General features: G+C 40.3%; 1 protein-coding gene across 1 annotated transcript in view; it reads right to left on the bottom strand.

Moving 5' to 3' along the window:
• auts2a (activator of transcription and developmental regulator AUTS2 a) overlaps positions 1-24,649 on the bottom strand; it is a 346,500-nt gene that overhangs the window by 260,571 nt on the left and 61,280 nt on the right. The gene's annotated exons all lie outside the window — the stretch shown is intronic.

The following is a 24,649-nucleotide window of genomic DNA, read 5'->3' as shown; positions in this document are numbered from 1 at the left end:
TACAAAACAAATATTTATGGTAATGTGTTGTTGTACAGCATGTATGAACTTTTGAGGACTCTGCAATCATACGGCCCATCAACAGTCAAATACATGTTTCATTACATATACAGTACCTGAGAAAATCTGTTCATTAGCACACTAGAGAGGTTGATAAAAAGGAGCTCAATAAAAGATGGTTTTGACAGATAGAAAAAATCTCCACTCTACAATAAGCAGTGCAGTGAATTTGCTCCAAATTGAGGGGCAATGGTGCAGAAAGGCTTTAGATACAATGTATTATCACAATATTTTCTTCACAAGGAACAGCACAACAACCAGTGTTTTTTAGTTAGATTTCTTTTTTTTCCATTTGGTTTTATTTAAAAGTCCACAGCAGAGAGGGCAACAGGAATAATGAGGATAGAGAGAGTGAAATGGAACCTCATCTGGATTTAAACCAGCGACGAGAGGAATTTTGTATTAGTTGCTTTATCACTACTTTGTTTTTTTTTGTAAACATGCTGGTTCACCACTTTGGTCCAGACTGACCAGCAGTGTGAGATCTCAACATCTAGCGATGGATCAGCACACAATTGTGTAAGGACATTCATGGTTCCCTGATGATTCAATCTAATGACTTTGATGATCACCTTATTTTGTTCTAGTGTCATTATGAGGTTGCTATTTATGGTTGCTATTGGATCGACCGGACTTTTGGTACAGATATCCATTGTCCTAACAGGATGAATTGTAATGATTCAGTGAGCCCTTAACTTTTCATCAAGTGCAATCATCAGGTCACATCTGAATTTCCAATAGGTTATGACCAAATAAATGCAAAACTACTGACATTCCCATCAGCCTCAGCTGCACTTTGTGTTTAGTGCTAATTAGCTAATGCATGTTAACATGCTAAAATATGATCGTGAACATGCTAGTATACAGTATCTGCTAAACATCAGCATTTTAGCAAAAGATTTTAGCTCAAAGCACTTCTGCTTACTGCACGTACAGCCTCAGAGCTGCTAGCATGGCTGTAGACTCTCTGGTCTTGTTTGCAGAATGACATCACATTACAAGACTCTAAATTACATTCAAGCTTGGTCTGAAGTGGAGTAGCAGGGGGAAAGATGAAGCTGAGCAGAAACTTTGATTGAGCTTGTATTTACCTGTAAGGCACATTTCTGAGCAGGAAACAGATCAGCAAAAGCACAGCGAGAAACATCAAAACATGTAAGTTCAGTTTGCCTGTCAACACATAAAAACTGCATTAGAAGACTTTTTTTTCATGAAGAAAACTGGATTCTGAACACATTCCAATAAGCTACAACTCCAAAATTGCAGGGTCCACACATGGGGTTATACAGTTTGGCCGGGCTATTCAATAGAACCACTCATCTGCTGCTGTGAGACTGTGTAATGGATTACAGCCGCTCACAGTAAAACCTATGGAACAAATCAGCTTTGTTATTTGAAGGAGTGACCTATTTTTGCTCCAGTGTGGACCAAAGAGCTGTTGGTGTTAACACCCCCCGGGGAGACATCTTAGCTGGTGAAGCAGCCATCAGAGTGGAGGCTGACTGTTGAAGGGGAAGTGGAAAGCTGCGCTAATGACATGTCGATAGATTTTAACAGCGAGGCCGGAGAGAGAAGGTTCTAAGTATCTAGTGGCATTAGCAACAATGACGTATGATGTGTTAGCTTAAATGACTTATTCTCTGGGAGCATGTGTACTGTTATTATTTTACCATGATAATGAGATCCCCTTTGCTGTGTTTACAGTATTATTGCCATGTCATATTTCATCTTATGCTTTCTAAATCCTCCCTACCTGCACTATTTGAAAAGTACAAAATGACAGAGATTATCCTCATTTATGTGGTATCACAAGACTAAATTAACACTCTGGACACTTTGCAGTGGTGGAAAGCAAGTATAATTACTCAACTATGGTACTTGAGTACAATTTTCAGGTATATGTACTTTCCATTTAATTTCCGAAGACCTACAGTGGTTGAAACATGTTGGCTTTTTAATGATTAAGTCACTACAATAAAGTAGGGCTGGGACGATTCATCAACGTAAGCGATGCCATCAATTACAAAAATACGTCGATTTGCATAACATGCGTCCAATCGTCGGAATAGAGGAACATGGCAGCGCCTGTAAGCATGGATTCATCTGAAGAAGCTGCAGCTAAAAACTGCAGCTAAAAACTTCAACGGTCAATAATCATTAGGGACAGCCCTACAATAAAGGCTTTTAAATAATTCCTTCCTCGTTCTTATCACTCCTCTGCATTTGTTTGACAGCTATGTTACTAGTTACTTTAAAGATCAATGTTTTACATCCAAATAAATACAGGTTATCAGTTATAAAATATGATGTAGTTACAGATTAAGCAACCAAATTAGCTTTACTTCAACCAGCTACAACATAAAATGCTGCATGCATGGTAACGCATTTATAATAATCAAATACTATTATTAGACAATCACACTGATGGTGTTTTTCTCATGCCAGTCAAGTACTTTTACTATTGATACTTTAAGAATATTTTGCTGCTAATACGTCTGCAGTTTTACTGCATTAAAATGTTGAATGCAGGACTTTTACTTGCAGTGCAGTAAGGCTGCAGTAACACCTTTAGGGGTGGTTTAAATTTGTTGAACAGCATTCAAGCTGGACTCCACAACCCTGCTTCAGTCCAGGATTTATCCCGCAGCCCACAGAAACCACATTGTGACTCATATTTGGTGTACAGTGCATATGAGGAATGAAAGCAAGGCAGATTTTCCACAACCTACTGGTGAGAAAAACAATCCAGCACATCTCAAGCAGCAGCAGTTACTCTGTGAAGGACCACCACGGAGCAACCTTAGCGTGCCTGTAGACAATTACATCACCAGTGTTACAGATACACACTGCTGTCAGAATGAGTTTGATGGGTGTGCTACTGGCACTGACTCACCAAACCATCTCTAAAGGCCATAATTCACTCGTAGAAAAAACAAGTGCATGCATCAACTAATCTTGTTTGCCTTTCCCGCCCACACTCATCCAAGGCAAATAATGCAACATGACATGCATTGTCAGTGCACAGAATAAATGACAAAGTTATGATGGGGCTGAGAGAGGTTCCATTGTGCCAGCTTTCTGCTTGCTGTTAGGCCTCCAAACAGTCTGATTGTCTGGAATAAATTATGCACATTATGTTTTGCCTGCCCACCCAACAATAGCAAGAAAGCATTCCATATTTTAGCGCTTTAGGATGACATTGAAAAGAAGTAATTGCTCAATATGGCTCACTCTCCCCTAGCTTTCATTTCTGTGATTGTCTGGAAGTGTACAAAGTAATTACATTGTGGCATTTAGTGGCAACGCATGTCTGCAGGTGTCCTTACAACAGTTTACAATATGGAAGGCAGCTATTTTAATTTACTTTTAAATGTTTCACATCTAATGTGAGATTTAAAAAAAAAAGTAGTTACTTTTAAATATCCTGCATCTGATATTTTACTTTTTACTTAAAGTCCTCTTCCACTCAAAAATGTGTTTTGCGTATTGTTCCCTCACGTTTGAGCCTCACTGTGCAGAACGATGTATGTGCAGAGTTTTCACATTCATCTGCTGAAGGGGAACCTTTTGCGTTGCTCATCTTAAGTTTGAGAGTTTAACGCATATGTAAGAGGAGGATTTTGTGGCATCACATCTAGTTTGGAAGCCTATCCTGATCCAGTATGCAACTTATATATCCACAATGCAACTTTTCAGTGAAGTAGGAGACAGCTTGTGTTCTGCATTTAAACTTTTAAAATAAAAAAGATTAGCATATTTATAGATTATGGTTTTGTTTCAATAAGGATATAATAGGGTATCATCATTTTAAATTGAGAAATGAACTTTTTTGTAGAAATACTATCACTACATATTATTTAAAGCAAAGCATTTTCACGTCTTAAAATGTGTCCAATCAAAAACTGTCATTTGTGTGCTTGCTTTAAACTCTTCATTGTCTATGTTTGGTATTCTTGATCATCAAGTAGTAGAAAATCTACTCAGCATTGGTCGATATTTTTAATATAGAGATCCCTAAGGTTGGTTGCTTTGTTGGGAGCCACTCCTGATGGTTTTGATCGGAGGGATGATATATACTTTCTACAAATCCTTCTTGCTGTAGCCATTAAGGGTGCCACTGTAAATTGGCTGAAGCCCACTGTTCCAACATTTCAGTGGTGGAAGGAGCGGGTGTTGGAGTTCTACAGAATGGAAGACATAACTCACAACTTGAGGCTCCAGAGGGATAAACTTACTAAAAATGTTTTGAAGGAAGAGAGCGATCATCCCTGATCTCCCCCCTTTATTTTTTTATCTTTATTTTTTATTTTATTTATTTTTTATGTTTTCACTTTATTCATTTATTTTATTTATATATTTATTATTTAAATTGTTTTGGTCCGATCAGATACTTCTTTATCTTACCATGTGTGTCTGTGCTGACTGTCTACGATAAATAGGCTAAGTTAAAAAAAATTACTTTCAGTAGAAAATAGTAATATTCATGTATTGTATGAAACTCTATTGTTTTGACACTATTGTACTTACAGTAACACATAGCTTACATAGTTTACTTTGGGATTTATCTGATGAAGGGTTTAGCAGAGTCCTTTAGACAACCAATTATCTTGTTTATTTATGTATACTCTCAGATTTTAGTGGTTTGATTTTTATCCGACGCATTCTTGGAGAACCTTTGCTGTCCCTCCTCTGTGAGCAGGATGAGAACTCTGAACCCAACGTCTACTGTGGTAGATTAAACCAGCTGGACCTTCTCTGGTCTTTATGGACATTTGAGCCACCAAAGAGACAAGCCTGTGAGAGGCTGATCAAAGAGTCTGATCAACTTGTCTTACTGAGACGATTTAATTAGTTTAGAGAAACTGGGCTTCCAGCAGAGAGGAAAAGAGTGAGGGATGAAAGGTGGCAGCAAACAGAACAGACAGAGATGGTGAGAGACAGAGAGCTACCTTAACAGCTACCTAGTTAAGTTGAGCAGAATTGTCTTTCATTCTTTAGGGAGTGCTTGCCCCGGTTGTCACCAGCACCAACAATTTCAATTGTTCCCAATGAGGGCGATCGCTTGGAGCGCTTCTAAAAGGAAAGGCGCTGGCGTCCTCACGGTCGATCCTTTTCAGGCAATTATCACAACAAAGACAGGAAAGCTGAATGAACACTAAAATTAGTCACATTGACTATGATTGAAAGACTATTTAAATCATTGAAGACTACATATTAGTGCTGTCAAACAATTAAAGTATTTAATTGCAATTAATCGCATTAATGTCATAGTTAACTCGCAATTAATCGCACATTTTTATCTATTCTAAATGTCCCTCGATTTCTTTTTGTCCCATTATTTTTTCTCATTTTAATGCTCTTATCAACATGGAAAAGTGGATCAGCTTGCTTTGTGCAAATGTTTTTTATTGCAAACATTGGCATATACTGTAATATTCAATTCCACACTAACATTCTCACTTGGAGCAGTCATTCACACTTGGAGCAAATAATCTCACACACAATGTAACACTGTACATCAATAAAAGGGTGAAAAAAGGGCGATACAAAATAAAATTACAAAGTGCACATGTAAGGTAAACTAGGACTCAGCCTATAGTGCAGTTAAACCATGGCTTAATACTTTCTTTTTCTCAAGTTTGCTTTGAACATAGCAGTCAGGCTACTGCTCTTTATTCACTAGAGGCTCATCAACCCAGCCTCTTATTTCAGAAAGAATGAACAGTAACGGTTAGCAATAAAAGGTAAGCCTACAACTTCTTTGATTTGAGCCCGTTACTCAAACAGACAAGCCTGTTGACATTTTCAGACAAGAGGGAAGCTCGCTTCTTTTGTACAACATGCCCAGACAGTGAAAACAACCTTTGACAAGGTACTGATGTGGCCGGTGTTGCTATGTACTTGCGTGCAAGGCGGGCCATTTCACTGTGTGCCCCTTCTTGTGTGGTCCACCATTCCTGGGGACAGTCATCCATGCCAAGAGGCTCTGCCTTGTAGCGCTCCAGACATTGCTCAATACTGTAAGCCCTAACAAGTGTGTGTGGCGTGCCTGTTGTTTTGTTTCCGGTCTAGCTAGATCCGGTGTGGTGTTGTAGTTTTTCTAATGTTACTAGTTGTTGCAACAGCATGTGAAAAAAACTACAAAGTTTGCTAGGCCAAAAAGAACTTTAATCTCGCGATAAAAAAATTGACGCCGTTAAAATGGGTTTGCGTTAACGCCGTTAATAACGCGTTTAACTGACAGCACTACTAAATATTCTTTATTTAGTCAGAAAAAAAGGAATATTAAGACGTCATCTTGGGCTCTGAGATATTGTGATTAGAAATGTTGTACATTAAATGATTCATCAAGAATATAATCAGCAGAAAACAATCAATAGTTGCAGCCCTTAAATACATTTTTCAAAGACTATATTTCATGAAGCCTAGTAATAACCAAGTATTTACCGTCAAACAGGATTTAAATCAGTTGTAGAAGTTTTTCAAAAAATCAGCATGTCAATGTTTATAATTATCTTTCACTGTGGAGGTTGTTGCTCCAATTACCATCCAAGAAGGCAGCCAAGGAAGGAGATCATTATACACAGTGAAAAAATAGAACTATAAAATTCAGGCTTTGTACTTTGAGTAAATGGTTTTGCTTATATTCATATACTCTTTCTACAGAACTGACTATGACAGAGCCATAGGGCCAAAATACAGTGATGACCCAGTAAATGCATGGAAAATGGAGCTTGTATTACAAGGGTTAATTCAATTCTTGTGTTATGATGGAACAAACTACTGTATCAGCTTTATGTTCCAGATGGCTCTCTACAAAATATTTTCTTAAGATTAAAGACAGCTGGAATAACAACTCTGAGCTAAAGTCAGACACAGAAAAGTACTGTTTGACCAGGCTTAGCATCAAATAGTTGCGAACAAATAACTTCATGTTTGTCAGATGCCTCTTTGGCAGTTTTAATTGTTTGTTCTAAACCCACAATCATGGGTAAATAAGAAATAAGTAGCCTTCTGTAAAGTCCTTCTGTAGCATACGTCAAAGTCAGAATGCCCCGATCGACTGAGGCACATAAAAAAAAAAAACACCTATAATTCTTATTTGTGGTAATGTAGCACAACTTTATGGATTTTAACAACTGGTTGAAGCACATTTAAAACAATGATTTGTGTTAAAACAGAGTACTTCTGACAAACACACAACTTTCTTTGAATTACAGACAAAACTAGAGTCAACCGCAAGTTGACCTGCAGATTAGAGACATTACACAGGACCAAAAGAGCCGAGAGCTGCTGGAAAAGACAGCAGCTCCTGAATACAGACAAAGGAAGGAAAAGTTAAAGGGTAGAAGACAGAATTTTATCATTTCATTTTGAGTAGTGATAGAACTAAAAATGTAAGGTTGACTTCTGACCACTTTCAGGCTGATTTAATAGCCTGAAATAGAACTTCAAAATCAGCTTAGAACTAATAAAACACTGCATTTAAAGCCAGATTTTCTATGTAGGTGAGCAAGCCTTTGAGAAAATCTTAAAAAAAAAAAAAAAAAAAATTAAGGCAGAATATCCCTGCTTGACAATGTAAATGAATTCCAACTTAATTGCAGCTATGGAAATATGGAGTGAAGTGTCAGTTCAGGGAGGTTAACTGCATTTACTCGATGGTACAGGACTCTAAATACTGTATCACACGGCACGTAGTGTGATACGATAGTGCACGTAAAATTTGAGCTGTGCACGTAATTCTCAGCTCTATATGCAGTAGGTGCGCGTAAATGTTCAGGGCTGCCAACTCTCACGCATTGACTGTGAGACTCACACACTCTGGCTTGCATTTTCTCACGCAGTGAAAAACTAATTTCTAACTGAATGGCGCAGCGCGAAAAGGAGGCCAACACAGACAGACAAGACAGAGCAGCGCAGCAGCACTGTAAAACACTGTGGTCAAGTGAGCCGCCGTTTCCAAAAACCCGGTCACGCCAGCTGCCGCTTGGATTTTGATGCACGTCTATTTGTGTTGTTATGGTAACTTGCAGGCACCCTAAAGTGAACACATGAAAACCATCATCACTTTCCCAGAGTCCCTATGCTGTTTAAATACTAGTTCACATACTGAACATATTTGTTTTATCCATTATATTCCTGTCTCCAGGAAGACTAACGGTTCGGACTGCGGATCGGCTCCGCTGCGCATCAGCTCCGTGCTCCGCCGTCCTTCGATACCCACCAGGTCCGTATTTGTTGCGGAACGGCTGCAGCCATGACTGGCAGCTGAAGTCACTAGGACCCACGAGATCTCGCGAATTCACGTATGATTGTGAGATATAACAGGATGTAGTTTCTATAAACAGAACCACAAAACCAACAACAGTTTGTTTCAGGCCTGTCTCCGCCCATTGTGACGTTTTCAAGGTGTAGTGCAGGGAAATATGATCCGCCGTGAGCACGGTGTATTTTATTTTGAAAATTAACTGGATGTTTTATTTTGTTTCTGTGCTCGACTTCCTGTCCCGCACTATCTGCCGTGTGCTGAATTGCTGTGGAGCTCTCCGACGTCCGGCAAAAATAGAAGCTCTGCGTATCTGCTCCGGAGGGCTGTGAATCGCCGGAGCTGGGACGGAGTCGGAACGCAGCCTTCCGCAGTCAGTGGAAATACACACATTGGCTTTTGGTGGAAATTGGGGGTAACTGTGAATTCAGTTTCTATTAGACACACTAGCGCCACCATGAGGTTGATATTTCTGGTTTTTGAGCAAATGACTTGACAGATATTGGATGGATTGTCAGGAAATGTGGTTCACACATTCATGTTCATTCTTTCCTTTCATCATCATGGTCAAATATGACCACATCAAATTTACTGACATTCCCGACAGCCTTAACTGTACTTTGTGTTTAGAGCTAGAACATGTTAGCATGCTAATGCTAAACTAAGATGGTGAAACATTATACCTAACATCAGCATGCTAGTCATTGTGAGCATGTTAGCGTGTGCAGTGAGTGCAAAGCACCGCTGTGACTAATGCCAGGATCAGACTACTACATTTTCTTTTCTTTCAGGACAGTCACTATGTCAGAATAGACAGACAGTGGTGTATTGCGGGATTTGTTGAATATGGTAGGCAGCAAGTACAGATAATAGTAATGACTTTTTCAAGTGAACACATTGATGTCATCTCAATCAGGGATGATGGTGCCTTGCTTTGTCTGAGCCACTGGGAATGGTTTACAGAGAACTCCCTCAATCACGTCAAAAAAAAAAAAAACCCATTAAACTAATGGAGAGTGAGAATTGAGAGCACCGCAGCATTATTAGGAGAAGGCAGATTTATCACATCATAGCTATATACTGTGCTATAGAGTCGGAGCAAATTGGAAATGTATGGCAGGAAACCCAAAGTCAAAACTTGAACCCCTCCCAGCTGCACTCTTCCCTCCTAAAACTATAGTCTGAAAGTCTGTCTACCTTCTGTGGTGTCTCAGAATAGATGAAGGTGCTCAGACAAACACACACACACACACACACACACACACACACACACAGCTACTGAGAATTGTCAGGTGCAGATGCATTATACACAGAAGCGAGTGGCAGGAGTTGTCTGAGGCTGAGTAGAGCTTTTCAGGTATGCAGTAAATGATTCCCCTAACATACATAACCATCTACAAGATGTTTGTATGCCTTCTTTCTCATGATGACACCCTCACAACAATAGCGGGGCCTGACAAAACAGTGTCCACTTAAAAAATGCGCTCACAGACAAAGACACCTAGCAAATTTCCTGGCTCTAATCTCATCATAGCTGAGGCTTTTTTCCCCATTTGGGTCAGAAGGGTGCATGAAAAAAAGACAAGGGGATATCCTGCGTTTGACGATCTGATTTCCTGTTAGGTTGTGTCTGGCTGTTAAATAAATACACATCCTTTTTTCTTTGTGGGAGGGCAGACGGGACCGAGGGGAGCTGAAGTAATCGGAGATCTCAGCAACCTGGTTCCATTTGTATCATCCAGTCTTATCAGGGGTCCGGAAAGAAACTCAACAACTTAGATTCCTAAATAAAACAAACCGGTGCGGGCCACACATATTGTGTCAGAGACAGCGATCAAATGGCTCCATTGTGGCCACAATAACCATACTCGGAAAAAGAGAAATGCCCAGAGTGACAATGTAACAACAGGCCTGTAGTGGGTGGGAGGTTGGAGTTATTCCTAAAAGTACAGTTGCTAAAAGGATCTTACAACATTGTCCATACTGGCAACAACAGATCTCACTAAGCACCAAAGTCAACAAATCTTTATTCACGTGTGTTTGTATTCATAACGCTGCATATGTGTGTGTGCATATATGTGTTTTCAGTATGCATCTTGACAGGAGGGAAACCAGGCCTTCTGCAGAACAGAAGACGTAATGAAAAACAAACATATTCCATATGAGCCACAAGAACCCACAACATTTACCCTGAACTGATTAAATAAACATGAGCAGCAGATCCAGCCGGGCTTTTTTCATGTTAATCACTGAGTAAGCAGAGCAGGCAGAGTGGCCCTTTAATGGGTGCAGAAAGATGTAAACCAACAGTGTCTGTGTAACTGAATCAGAGCACTGGATTCTTTTTTTGGTGAAAGCCTACGAAGACTATTTCATGCACAGACATCAGCTGGTAGGTCGTGTCTTGTGTGTAGAAGAATATTAACAGAGGGATTTCAGTGTAAAGCAAACAAGACCAAGATAACATGCACACTCGCAAAGTGGTGACAACCTGAATAAGCAAAGCATACTGCGAAATGAGACGAGGTGCAGACTGTCCTGATCAAATGAAAACAAACAACAAGGAGGAAAATAATGCTGTGCTGAGAACAATCCCAGCCGGAGCGGCATTGTGCGATAGATTTTACCCTTTGAAGCTGCCCTTGTTGGCTTAAATAATTACACCTAATTGCTGACAGCTGTAAGGGCAAATGAACCGTTTGCTTAAACAGGCACACAGATTGCTTACGGTGACTGCACTGGGTCACAGCTTTTATAGGATTCTGCCACTCACCATTACTAAAGAAAATTCACTTTCTGCGGAATGGGCCAATTTGTTTAGCGGTCTACAACTGACAACTCACTCATTGTTAAAAAATCATTTCATGGCTGGGGATAATGAGTTATTTATAATCTGCAAGAGACAAGATAAGTACCCTGGAGCTAGTCTGGCTCCGCCCTCCTACGTACTTCCGCTCAATTTTCATTTTCCTTCAGTACTCCGTCTGGGTTTGCGGTATATTCTTGGGTTTTCGCCAACCAAATAGTTGGCGGTCCAATAAGCGAACAGAGGGAGTGGCTGAGAACTATGATGTTGAGGTTGTGACGTGCAATAGTTTGAGTTGTAGTTCCATAATGGCGGCGGAGAAAGATGAGGTCTGTTGTGGCAACATTGCCGAATATCCAGAAGTTAAAGCCTGAGCAAAAACAATCTTTGCTGAGTTTTGTTGGTGGCCATGATGTTATGGCCCTCCTCCCCACGGTGTCCGGGAAACGTTAGATTTTCCAGCTCGCTCCATTAGTGGTGAAGGAGTTGGCTAAGGCTAACGCTAGCGACGCTAAGCTGATAGTTGTTGTCGTCTCCCCTCGTTAGCCTGGTCCTACCAGATAGTACGTAGGAGGGCGGAGCCAGGCTACCAGAGTGGCTCTGGGCAGGTCTAATAGTTTTAAACTTCAACAGAGTACCCGCCTTCAAGGACGTTAACACTCTTGTCAATGGAGAGCGGCCAGACTCTCTGTACAAATGAAATGTACGAGAGTCTGGTAACACTTTTATTTGGAGAATTATTTGAGTGAAAGAAGGTCACTTTGTCACTTGTAACTTGGTGCAGTTTTGTAAGTTTATTTAAGTGTTTCCCCTATCATTGTTTTGGGGGGGAGGGCCCACCGTGTCATTATTTCTTTTAAATTAAACTACCGATATACAGGAAACGACTTAATGACTGTGAATGAGTGTGTTGGCAGTTTCATTTTGAGAGTTTCTGTTTTTATTTCTTGTTGACCTCACCTGCTCCAAAAAACTGAACAACAACAACAACAATCGCAAAAGCAAAAGCTCTCTGTCTCGCCTGTGACTCACACAATCCTACACCCTGTTGCGCAGCTGGTGTAGCCAGTTAAAACATACATTCCACGGCACATACGCTCCGCTAACGGTCCGCAAACGTTGCGCGTAATCTAACCTGTCTATTGAACTGTCCAATAATCATGTCTAAGCCCCTGGAGCTACATGATCAGTAGACAAAATTTGTTCTGAAAAAAAGATTTGTGTCTGTGCCTCCAGAGAGTGCCTCAAAGGAAAACATCTGAGCATGAGACATGAGCACAACCAATAGACACCAACCAACATCATCACATCTGTTGGATCAGGTTGGATTAGAAATAGTAACAGCATTATTGTAATGTAAGCAAAGGGGATAGCATGAATGCATGGCTTATTGCAGCACTTAAAACCTTTGTAAGCAATTGAAATGCACTGCTTGCATGCAATAGAGAATAAAACAAAGCTAAATTATACTGCACATAGAACATTACAAAAACAAACAGGGTCTCAGAAATGACCACTTTAATCCTGCAGAGATTTTCAATGAATAACATGGAATTTCTATAAATATATACAGAAAGCATCAACTGCAACAAAAAGTGCAATTGTGACGGGTCCTCTCAGCAGTTTACCAAGCCCATTTGTTGTCCACTGTTGTCTTCGAAAAAGCTTTGTTTTCTGTGATTTCTGTGTGCGGTAGAGCCAGAACAATAACCACAGAAGGAAAAGCAGCCCTCTCCTGGGATTTGGGGAGAAGGGAAACAGCAATGCTTGATTTCGCTCAAGCTGTGGCTTTGTAGCAACAGCTCTCACTCCCTCTTATTTCTCTCTTTTTTTCCTCCAACTCTATGATTCACAGCAGAAAATTGACTCAGGGAGGGAGTGAATAGTGGGTGGCGCCAAATCCTTCCTGTACTGGACGTACTTTTTTTCCTGCTCGCTGCCAAAACCAGACTGCTGTCAGGCTCTGAAGCAGTGGTTTTCACAGGGAGAAACTTACAGCAGTAGGTTTAATTTGCTCCTTTTTTCTTTCCATACTACACTGATGTTTGGTTAAGGGCATATGGACAAAAGGGTCCCCCTACATGGGCTCTCCAGCCGAACCATGGTTGTTAGATTAGCCCAGCAGGCTTACACCATGGGCTCCAGGCTTAACTACTCTAACAGTCGCATCTTCATGCTTCCACCACCAAGCAGGAGGCAATTAACTCTCATATCATCACACCTGGTTTGCATAGAAACATTTGCTTTAAATCATACACAGGTGCTACTGGCAACATGTGGGCACCTTGGGAGGGTCAGCATGCAGAAAATAAGACTCCTGGTTAAACCCCCCATGGCCTTGCATTCCCTGCTATCATTCCTCCACTCAGACCAATGAAGTGATGTTTCTTTTGGGACGCCATGGCTTCAGGCAGAACAGTGCAGGTTGCTTAGCAACTGGGAACAGAAAGAAGATCATTAAATTGCACTAAAGCTCACTCAGTCCTTATTTATGTATCTGAGAACTTGTTGCTCCAACCCGCAGTGAATAAGAATCTTCCCTCGGATGAACTCAGATGTTTCAAAAGTGCAGCGCAGCACCAGACGGTAGTGATGACGCCTCATGTGATTCAAAATACATTTTGCAGCTACAATACACAAAAAGATTATAAATGAGCGTCTGAGTGGGTGACGAGGCAATGGTAAATGTTCAATCTTTCATATCACAGCAGCTTGCTTACTGTAGTTTTCTGTTAAAAATCATGATTTTTTTTTACACATTTGACCATAAAAGGATAGTGTCGGCTGAAATCAAGTATGAAAATGATTTACCAGCCAACCCAGCACCTCATATTAATATTCAGCAAACCAATATGATAATCAGTTAGTATCCACAATGCAAATACTGCACCGTACACTTCACACCATATTTACTGTCTTCAGGTTATTTGAGGAGAACGTTACACTTTACCATGCTATATCTCATTTCCCCCCTAGGATGAAAATGGGTCTATTTGGTTCTCTCCATAAGGAAACTGCATTGCATAAACACAGCTTACTTCAGCTCAGTTAACATTAAGTTAAATCAATGGAGCACACTGTTTGTGCATGCAGAGCTTCATTTCCTGTTCAAGACTGTGAGCAGAGGCTGCTGCTCACCAGCGAGCCAACACCTGCACTATTTATAGCCCACGGACATTAAAGCTAACAGTGTAACAAGAGACCGCAGACTTGGCCCTAGACTGGTAATTAGAAACCCAGTGAAAGCTCACCATCTCCACAATGGAGGAAAAAGATGGTGCCAGAAAAGACACACTGGGGATGAGCCAGAATACACTGCCAGAGCTGTTGCTATGCTGAAGCTAAGCTTGTGTAACGATTACGGTTTCCATGCAACAACTTATTTAAGTTCTCAACTGTCTAATGCAGCCCATTGTTGCACTTACTGTAAGCCATGTGTGAAGAATACTTGGCGAGGCATTTATAACAATAATCTCTATTTACTACAGCTTACTATGCAATTAAACGAGAAAAACGTGAAGACCCTGTAGATGGAGTGGACACAGCACACTGCCGATTACAGCGACAATTCTGGCATTGACTGATTTTCAAGATCAGCAATTAGAAAGAGGAGCCAGCAGAGATGACGTCGCAGCCTGTGAGGGTTCAGGACTCAAGTGTTTTGCCTCCCGATATGCTTTACAATTATTTTTAAGCTCAAGACCAAATCCACTTTTTTGTATGTACTCCTGTCATTTGAGTCCTAGTATTAGCATCTTAAGTCAAGGGAGACCTGAAACAGCTAATTACAATTTTTTCAAGTCTGTCTTATAACAATAGTCAGGTGCCCATATGGACTTAGAAACAGGTTTTTCCTGCTGTTATCATTCCTCCTGTTCATAATGGTCATTAAAAGATCCCATCATAATACACCTATAATGTAAGAGATGGGGGACAAACCCTTTAGGATTGAATGTGTAAAAAGTTGAATACAGAGAGCTCTCCAGCCAAAAGTATTAGAGGGCTGATATGAGCGCTTAGGAACACATTAAATCATGTCAAAAGCAAGTCAAAACCTTTTTAAAGTCTTCATTTGTTTAAAACGTTGTGCTTCAAGTGTGAGATCAAGCAGCGCGAGCGCGCGCACACACACACACACACACGTAGTTAATGCATTCATCAACTGTAAATGAATATGCTGTTTTATTCATTACATTAAGTACCACTTGACTAGCACATACTTATTACACCACTATGAGTAAAGTCCAGTGGCGATTTCTTTAAGACTGCAAGGGAAGCTCGGCTTCCCCTAAAATGTCTAAAATGTAATGGTCAAATATGTACTATTGTGTTAACATTTTATTGACTAAAAATGCATTAGAATACGTTCATCTCGAAGACGAGTTCGTTCAGAATCAACTGACTCAATTTCCTTCTCATACATTCCCGTAGCATCACAGTGCATTTCCTTGTTGAAGCCTAGCGTCCATTGACTTCAATGGGACTGCTTTGAGCAGTTTTTTTTCAGTGCTTCAAAACTAGACGGTCATGGGATAAATGCTGCGATTATGTCCCGCCCACAGACGCTCAGCGTCTCTGGGAGTCAATGGAGCAGTGGGCTGGCCTGGACGCTGGGCTTCTGCTTGATGATTGAAGGGTCTGTCAAAAGGCTGCATCTCCTTTTGATTGACAGCGATTTTGTACTATAAAAAGTCGCCGAAGCTGTTCAAGCAGAGCTCAGCTCAGTCCCATCGCGGATTTTGCAAGTGTTGTTGAAAGACGAACTGCTGCAACCTATTTCTTGGTATGTGCTTTGCGAAATTGCTAGCCAATTTTCATCATACATTTCATTCAAGTATACACCACATTCCTTGTTTCAGTTTAACCTAATTCCCACATTTCCTCCTTCGAGTTTAATATCGTTTTGTTAGATCGTTCATTCATTCATTCATACAGTAGGCTAGGCTAGTGTTGTAGGGGTGAACTAGCCAGCTAGCAAACTGCACACAATGGCAGACAATGCTAATATTGTCAACCTGATTTTGGCAAAGCCATTTGAAAGTCTTCCTTACGAGGAGAAACTTAGAATTAACCAGCAGGGTTAGATCAACACTTAAGATTGATTTAGTGCAAAAGAATGGACAAAGTAACAGGTCTTTTCAGCTCTCCTGGTATGACAAAGTCAGCTGGCTGACTGGAAGTGCTGTGACAAAGAAAATGTACTGCTGGCCATACCCATGTCTCTTGATGAAACCTTCCAACGGATATACAAAATTATTATAATAATTATTAGATTATTATTGTATTATATTATTATCATTATATAATATATATTATATTATTATTATTTGAAAGACCAGCAGCCGCCACTGGTAAAGTCTCTATAGCCATCACCTGTATTTGGCTTTTTCTCTGCCAACAGCAGCACCTGACTGTACGGGACTCGCATGTCTGACTTCATCAGACAAAATTACAAATCAAGTGCGCACACACACACACACACACACACACACACACACACACACACACACACACACGTTTGCCAGAAGTACAGTTTTTTGAATTGATTCCCTCAATTAACCTTACACAGCTACTTTAATTAAATTCTATTCTGGACTGGCTGTGTTCAGGTATTTTGAATTTCCATCCTGCTGCGCTCATTATGCCCCACTTCATCAGATCTATTAAATACAATCATACAACAAATCACTATATGAAAAATCCCACACTGAACTGCTACTGGTGTGAATCATGAAAACAGTTGAGAAAATAAATCAGACTTTAACAGTATCAATTAAACAAACTGTGAAAATATGATACATTGTCACTGAAAGGTTTCCAGCAAAGGTGGAAAAAGGAGCAGTTCTACAGAGTGGGAGGCTTCCTGTCTGATTGTGAGCCATATGTAACAGGAGCAGCTGAGGCTATGAAGGCACGCAGGGATACACAAATGGGCAATTAAAACATTTATTGCAAGCATCTGGTGATCCAAGACTGATAATAATATGCTTCATCTTTTGTGTTGAGAGCGCGCCAGAGTCATTACGAGCGTGCACAAGTCAGTTTGTACACAGCTCAACTGAAGTGCCTTCATTTCCACATTAACTGACAAGCTCCTTGATTTAACAGCACAGACAAGCGTTTGTCCAACAGTGTTAACACATAAAGCAGAGTTATTGGTCACTGATGGTATTTTATACATGTCCCACTCTTGAGCGCAAAATACAGTAGGCATCGGAGAAGAGATCTCCAGCAGAGAAAAACTCATTACTGCCTCCTCCTCCCTGACAGCTCCATGCTCAGTTACAATACATTGACATGCTCAATGTGAAACCACTGCTGTGTGTTTTACTTCTACTGAAAGGTTACCTATATATCCTGAATTGCAAAAGGAACATTTCAACTGAAAAAGAGAATTTCAAGCTTTGAAAAAAAAAAAAAGTTAGCTTAGCTTAGCTTACCATAGACTACTACTAGGCGGTTGAGCTGCATTGTGGGTAATGTAGACACCAGGTTTTAACAAGTAGAATAGAATAAGAAAGACAATATCTCTGGTTCTGCTGTATCGATTTGGATCCTTTTTGTTTTAAACTGGCCATCATGAGTCCGAAAGTGTTATAGGATTAATGCATGCATGATCATCACTTAATATAGACTGAACAAGGGAACTTTGATCAATTGTCTGAGAAATGTAAGAATCCATAGAGTAGATGTACAGTACTTAAATGTGATTGCATTTCCACATAAAAATATATTTCTCTTTTTGATGAAAATCCTGTTTATGTATGTGCAAAAGTGTGCATCTGGATTAGTTCTGTAACCAAAGTAGCTCCTGTTCTTGGTCTACTGTGAACTACAAGCCTGAAACCTGCTTCAAACTTGTCGAGGAAGTCCTTGAGGAGGAAGAGAAATGATTACGACTGATATGATGGTCTACAATTCAAAGCTAAAAGAGTTAAGTAAAATAAATTGGAATTTAATTGGATTCTGGCATAGCCGGACTTTTCTCTACTTCATTTCACTAATTCAACTCTGTTACAGCTAAAGAAATGAAGAGTCTGAAGTCATCAGTCTCCTTGGATAAAGGCTGGAATTTACGGAGCCCCCCTGGGGTCAGCCGATACAAAAACCGAAACCTTGCACGCAGAATACAAATCTGTTCCCTCGGTTTTATAAACTGTACGCACAGATTCATTATCTGTGCTCTCGGTTTTATAAACGTAAACAAAATTAGAAAGTTATTCACAGATTCGAACTTCTGGGATTAATTCTTTATAGCAAAATGTTATTAAATCACAAACTACGCATCTTTCCTAACGTAGTAAGGTTAACAACGAGCTACAAACTCATTTTCATCTAAACGAGCCGTCCTCCGACCTGGAGAAATAACATTATTGGTCTCTATGAGCAGCCGGCGGTGAGACAGCAGTCAGTCAGACCAGACGTGTTTAGGGACCATCTACAAACTACAACACCGACACAAAAATATCTATTAATTTAATGATTAAATAAGGTAGTGTCTCCAAACGTATTTTTTAAAAGTAAGTGCTGTAGTACAACTACAAGGAGACAAGTTATAACTGAGATACGTTTGGAGACACCACCTTATTTAAACATAATTAAATTAAATTAATAGATAGTTTTGTGTCGGTGTTGTAGTTTGTAGATGGTCCCTAAACACTTGTTTTACTACAGTCTCACCGCCAGCTGTCCATCACAAGAGAAGAAAAATTAAACCCAAAACAACCAAAAAGTATGCAAAAATCTAAGCAAGCCACCCTGGATGAGTACCAGGCCCAAGCACAGGATCCCAATGGGGGATGCATTCATCTATGCCTGGGGGCCCATTGTCTCATAATCTGTCCACGCACATCACGGATAGCTTTTTGTTAAACATTGTAGTAATTTGGGGTGGATTTCTTCTTTACATAACAGAGAGAAGGAGCAGAAATCTGAAATGTGTAAAAGCCATCTTAATCTGGAAATCTGGAGGAATGTGTTTACTGCTCAACTGCAGCTCTCACTATGAAGCACTGCCCACAACATTTAATCACACAATTACCAGCATTTTATTGGTTTAATAGTTGATTACCATCAGGTGTTTGAAAATAGTTAAACAGAATCACTCTGCACTGCAGCTGTTCACCAGGGCTTACAGAGTGATATGAATAATTATGCAATGCATTCACACTATTCCTGTAAAGTATGACAATCCACCCTAACTGCTTGGTATTCGCCACCTACACTATCCTGTCCACTCCTCCTACTCCCTCCAAATTAATCCTAATAAATGTTACCTCCCAAGGTGGCAGAGAGGATTATAAAGAGGACATCAGAAGCAATTTGAGGTTGTTCATGTAAGGTTACATCATTTGAGTTTTATCACTGAACCACAATATAAATTCTTTTGTAAAATTTAAATCTGCACTTGATTCCCCTTGCTGTCATTATTAGATAAGATGAATAGGTAGAACATAGGGGTGGTACAGTTCACAAAACCCACGGTTCGGTTCGTATCACGGTTTTAGGGTCACGGTTTTCGGTTCTGTACGGTTCTTGTTATTTTTTCTTTTAATCTTTAACACTCAAGAAATATACTTCAGCATATGATATATAGCTTAATTATCCACAATGTAGGATAGAGTATTAAATAATGATATAATTATATCATGTAATCATGCACAAACTGAATTTGACTTGACTTTAAGCCCATTACTGGGACCATCTCTGAGGAAAGCTAGCTGAGATGTTGATACAGCGAGAGGGAAGACATTGATGATTTCAACATGCTTTTCATTTATTTGGCAAAAAAAGGAGAATGTATATTGCCATCTACAGGAACTCATGTGCCTTTTTAGCACATGAAGATTGAAATATTACAAAATATCAATTGAAATAACTTGCATTTATCAAACTGCCAACTTCAGTGTAGCTCTTACAAAAATGTATCCTTTAAAAGAAAAAGAGAGGAACTCTTAAAGCTCCGTCTTTTGAATAAGTCAGAATACGTTAAACATAAAAACAGTTTACATTGTTAGTTAATTTCCTATCCTGGGCTGGGACACACATATACGGTTTACAGTTTGATACTTATTGGACTTAACATTGCACTTACAATAACGAGCGTAGCTGTCAGGTCCTCCTGTATATGTCTCATCTCCATTTTTTCCTGCATCCACCGTGTGTGTTTGTGTGGGCGCGTCAGTCGCGGGGAGAACTGAGCAGCCCCACCCGCTGCAGAGACCCGACAACTGCAGCCGCTTCAGCGACTTTAGAGTGAAAAAAACGTTACAGTACATTGATGTTTACAGGTTGGCAGGACGATCTGAAATGTTTTGCACAGTCTTTAGCTGTACGTTTTGTTGGTAACTTGTCCACACCTCTTCTTTCGCGCGAAAGGGAAACACACTGTCTGAGGTCACATACGGGTACCTGACGGGCACGAGGCTACATTGCGCATGCGTCGAACCGTGTGGCACACACATGCTCCGAACCAAGACAAGCGGACTGAGCGGTTCGGATGTTTTTTTTATGAACCGTACCACCCCTAGTAGAACATACGTGTCCAACTGTCTGATTTATTTTTCAAGGAGTTTTGAGACCATGTCAAAGTGAGAGTAGATGAAAATAAGTTCTATATCAAAGGAAGGTCCCATCAGGATCTATTACAATTTTTTTTTTTTTTTCATTCACAATTCTCTTAAAAAAAAAAAAAAAAAAACTTTTACATCTGTACCATCTGAACTGAACATACTGTATGGAATACCTTAATCTTGAAGTTGATAGTTTGTTAACATTTACAGTGGTGTGAAAAAAGTGTTTGCCCCCCTTCCTCATTTCCTGTTCCTTTGCATGTTTGTCACACTTAAGTGTTTGAACATCAAACCAATTTAAACAATAGTCAAGGACAACACAAGTAAACACAAAATGCAATTTGTAAATGAAGGTGTTAATTATTAAAGGTGAAAAAAAAATCCAAACCATCATGGCCCTGTGTGAAAAAGTGATTGCCCCCTAAACCTAATAACTGGTTGGGCCACCCTTAGCAGCAACAACTGCAACCAAGCGTTTGCGATAACGTGCAATGAGGCTTTTACAGCGTCCTGGAGGAATTTTGGCCCACTCATCTTTGCAGAATTGTCCTAATTCAGTTACATTAGAGGGTTTTCGAGCATGAGCGGCCTTTTTAAGGTCATACCACAACATCTCAATAGGATTCAGGTCAGGACTTTGGCTAGGCCACTCCAAAGTCTTCATTTAGTTTTTCTTCAGCCATTCGGTGGTGGACTTGCTGGTGTGTTTAGGATCATTGTCCTGCTGCAGAACCCAAGTTCGTTTCAGCTTGAGTACACGAACAGATGGTCGGACATTCTCCTTCAGGATCTCTTGGTAGACAGCAGAATTCATAGTTCCTTTTATCACGGCAAGTCTTCCAGGTCCTGAAGCAGCAAAACAGCCCCAGACCATCACACTACCACCACCATATTTTACAGTTGGTATAATGTTCTTTTTATGAAATGCAGTGTTCCTTCACGCCAGATATACTTGGACACACACCTTCCAAAGAGTTCCACTTTTGTCTCATCGGTCCACAGAATGTTGTCCCAAAAGTCTTGGGGATCATCAAGATGTGTTCTGGAGAAAGTGAGACAAGCTTTGATGTTCTTTTTGCTCAGCAGTGGTTTTCTCCTTGGAACTCTGCCATGCAGGCCATTTTTGCCCAGTCTTTTCCTGATGGTGGAGGCATGAGCGCTGACCTTAACTGAGGCAAGTGAGGCCTGCAGTTCTTTGGACGTTGTTGTGGGGTCTTTTGTGACCTCTTGGATGAGTCGTCGCTGCGCTCTTGGGGGTAATTTTGGGCGGCCGGCCACTCCTGGGAAGGTTCACCACTGTTCCATGTCTTCGCCATTTGTGGATAATGGCTCTCACTGTGGTTAGCTGGATTCCCAAAGCTTTGGAAATGGCTTTATAACCCTTTCCAGACTGATAGATCTCAATTACTTTCTTTCTCAATTGTTCCTGAATTTCTTTGGGTCTCGGCATGATGTGTAGCTTTTAAGGATCTTCTGGTGGACCTTACTGTGTCAAGCAGCTCCTATTTAAGTGATGCCTTGATTGTGAACAGGTGTGGCAATAATCAGGCCTGGGTGTGGCTAGAGAAATTGAACTCAGGTGTGGACAACCACAGTTATAGTATGTTTTAACAAGGGGGCAATCACTTTTTTCACACAGGGCCATGATGGTTTGGATTTTTTTTCTCCTTTAATAATAAACACCTTCATTTACAAATTGCATTTTGTGTTTACTTGTGTTGTCCTTGACTTTTGTTTAAGTGGTTTGATGTTCGAAACACTTAAGTGTGACAAACATGCAAAGGAACAGGAAATGAGGAAGGGGGCAAACACTTTTTCACACCACTGTAAGCTTACAACATATGACTCTTGTCTTTCACAAACTTTGGAGACTTGGGACATGCCTGCTGTACAGTATATGTGGCTAGACATCCTGAATACGTTGTCATGTTAACTTAAATACTACAGGACTTTGCACAACATAAACCGAAACACAATGAACCATCTTTTAGTCCTCTAGGTAATATTAAACACATTGAGTATTGAACCTTTGGCTACATCCACACTAATACGTTTTCATTTATAAAATACAACTTTTGCTATGTTTACGCCTGGCGTACACAATACTCCGGTGTTTTCGGACCACCAAAATGGAGACTTTCAAAAACGCTTCTGACCCTGTTTTAGTTTGAAATCTTTGGGATTGCGTTTTAGTCTGGACGGGATTTTCCAGAATAAAACACATGACATCAACCTTGACTACAGAAGATTATTTTAGGCAGGGTGCTTCAACATTTGTGTGGACGGAAAATTGTTTTCGTTTTAAAACGCTGTGTTAAAATGAAAACATATTCGTGTGGACGTACTCTTTGCAGCTCACATGGGAGCTGCTCTTAGGTCTGTTTTCATGCTCAGTCAGCCCACCCACTCTCACTTAACAACAGAGGGTATGTCAACAGAAATAAATCACTGAAGCACTGCTAAGGTTAGCAGATGTGAACATTAGTTAACAGCGTGTATAATTATGTTATCTCAGCCAGCCATTGTATTCCAGTCCCTTGGGACTGCGTTCAGGCAGAGCCTTTTACTCATCATCACAATCTGACAGAATGCAATTACCAGAACACAAAATGTAGCCTACTGAATATTGAAAATAGATTGATATTTCACGTCTATCTTAGCAGAATAGAAATATATGCCACAATTAAGTGATCAATCTCTTCCACACCGCTTAGCATTCATTCAATCAAAATCAAAACAGTCTGCTGCTTGAACAAGGAGTGAGGCTGAGCAACAGCTGAAAAATCTCAACAGAGTAAAGCATCTGTGTTAAGGTACCAAAAAAGCTACTTTTTAATTAGCCTGGCTAATGAAATATTATAGATGAGGAAATATCTTTATGCAACTCCCCTGTTTCTTTATTACATGGCACAGTTTCTCCTGTCCCTGCCCTTAATCAGGCAAATCAATTACTTTGACAGGTTTTGCAGAGTCAGGGATGTGTATTATATTCATATCTACACAGACTGCAGACACAGTCTGGGAGATCGTCCAGAAATACGGTGAGAGAGACAGAGTGTGTGAGAGAAATGAAAAGACAAAGAAAAAAAACAAAGAGAGAAGGCCTATTCTGTGGGCCTCACAAGGATGTTATCCATTTTTCTCTCAAGGCCATTTAGTTTACAGTAAAGCTTAAAATAACATATAGCATCACCACTATAAAAAAACCTAGTGTCTCCAGCTCGAACAATGATTGCATGGATCTCCACTGAATAAAATTTTAGCTCATTTCCCATAGACCTGCACAGACAGCCTATTGGTAATTGTCTAAATGGCAAGTACTTGTACCCGCATGGCCATCATGTGGAGGACATTTCAAATGCTCCTGTACAACATCACCAAGCACACTATAAAACATTCTCAGTGGAAACATGAAAGATCCACTTACTAAATGGCTAGAATAAACAGCAGAAAGAAAAGAAAAATGAAACACAATGGCTCTTATCTTCAATGGTCTCATATTGGCTTGATCTTTATCTCGAGTAGACCACAGAGTATTATTGGGGGGTAGGGGGTGGCGGGCAGACCGCTCCTCAGTAACCATTCAAAGTCCTGCATGCACTAACCATAGCCCTGCCTCTGGCTCTGCCATTCATGCCTGGCTGCTTGATTTAGCTCAAAGCACTTATGTTCATGGGAGTGCGCTCACAGGATAAAGCAAGCTGAGCAGCACAGAGGAAATGACAGCTTTTACTGCTTGTAAAAAACTGCTGGAAAACGCACTACAGGCTTGACATACAGTACACTGCCAGGGGATATGGCTTTTGCAGCTTTTTACAACCAATATCCTGTGGGTTGTGCCTCTGCGTCTTCAGGGAAGTGGAATCGGAGACGTTTTAAGGAGCTGTCACTCTGTTGCGTTTGCACATCTGAGGCTGCCCTGCAGCACGGCTCTCTCCCTGT

Source organism: Sander vitreus, chromosome 13 (genome assembly GCF_031162955.1).
Source record: "Sander vitreus isolate 19-12246 chromosome 13, sanVit1, whole genome shotgun sequence".
Taxonomy (NCBI): Eukaryota; Metazoa; Chordata; class Actinopteri; order Perciformes; family Percidae; genus Sander; species Sander vitreus.
This window is presented reverse-complemented; position numbering and strand designations above follow the sequence as displayed.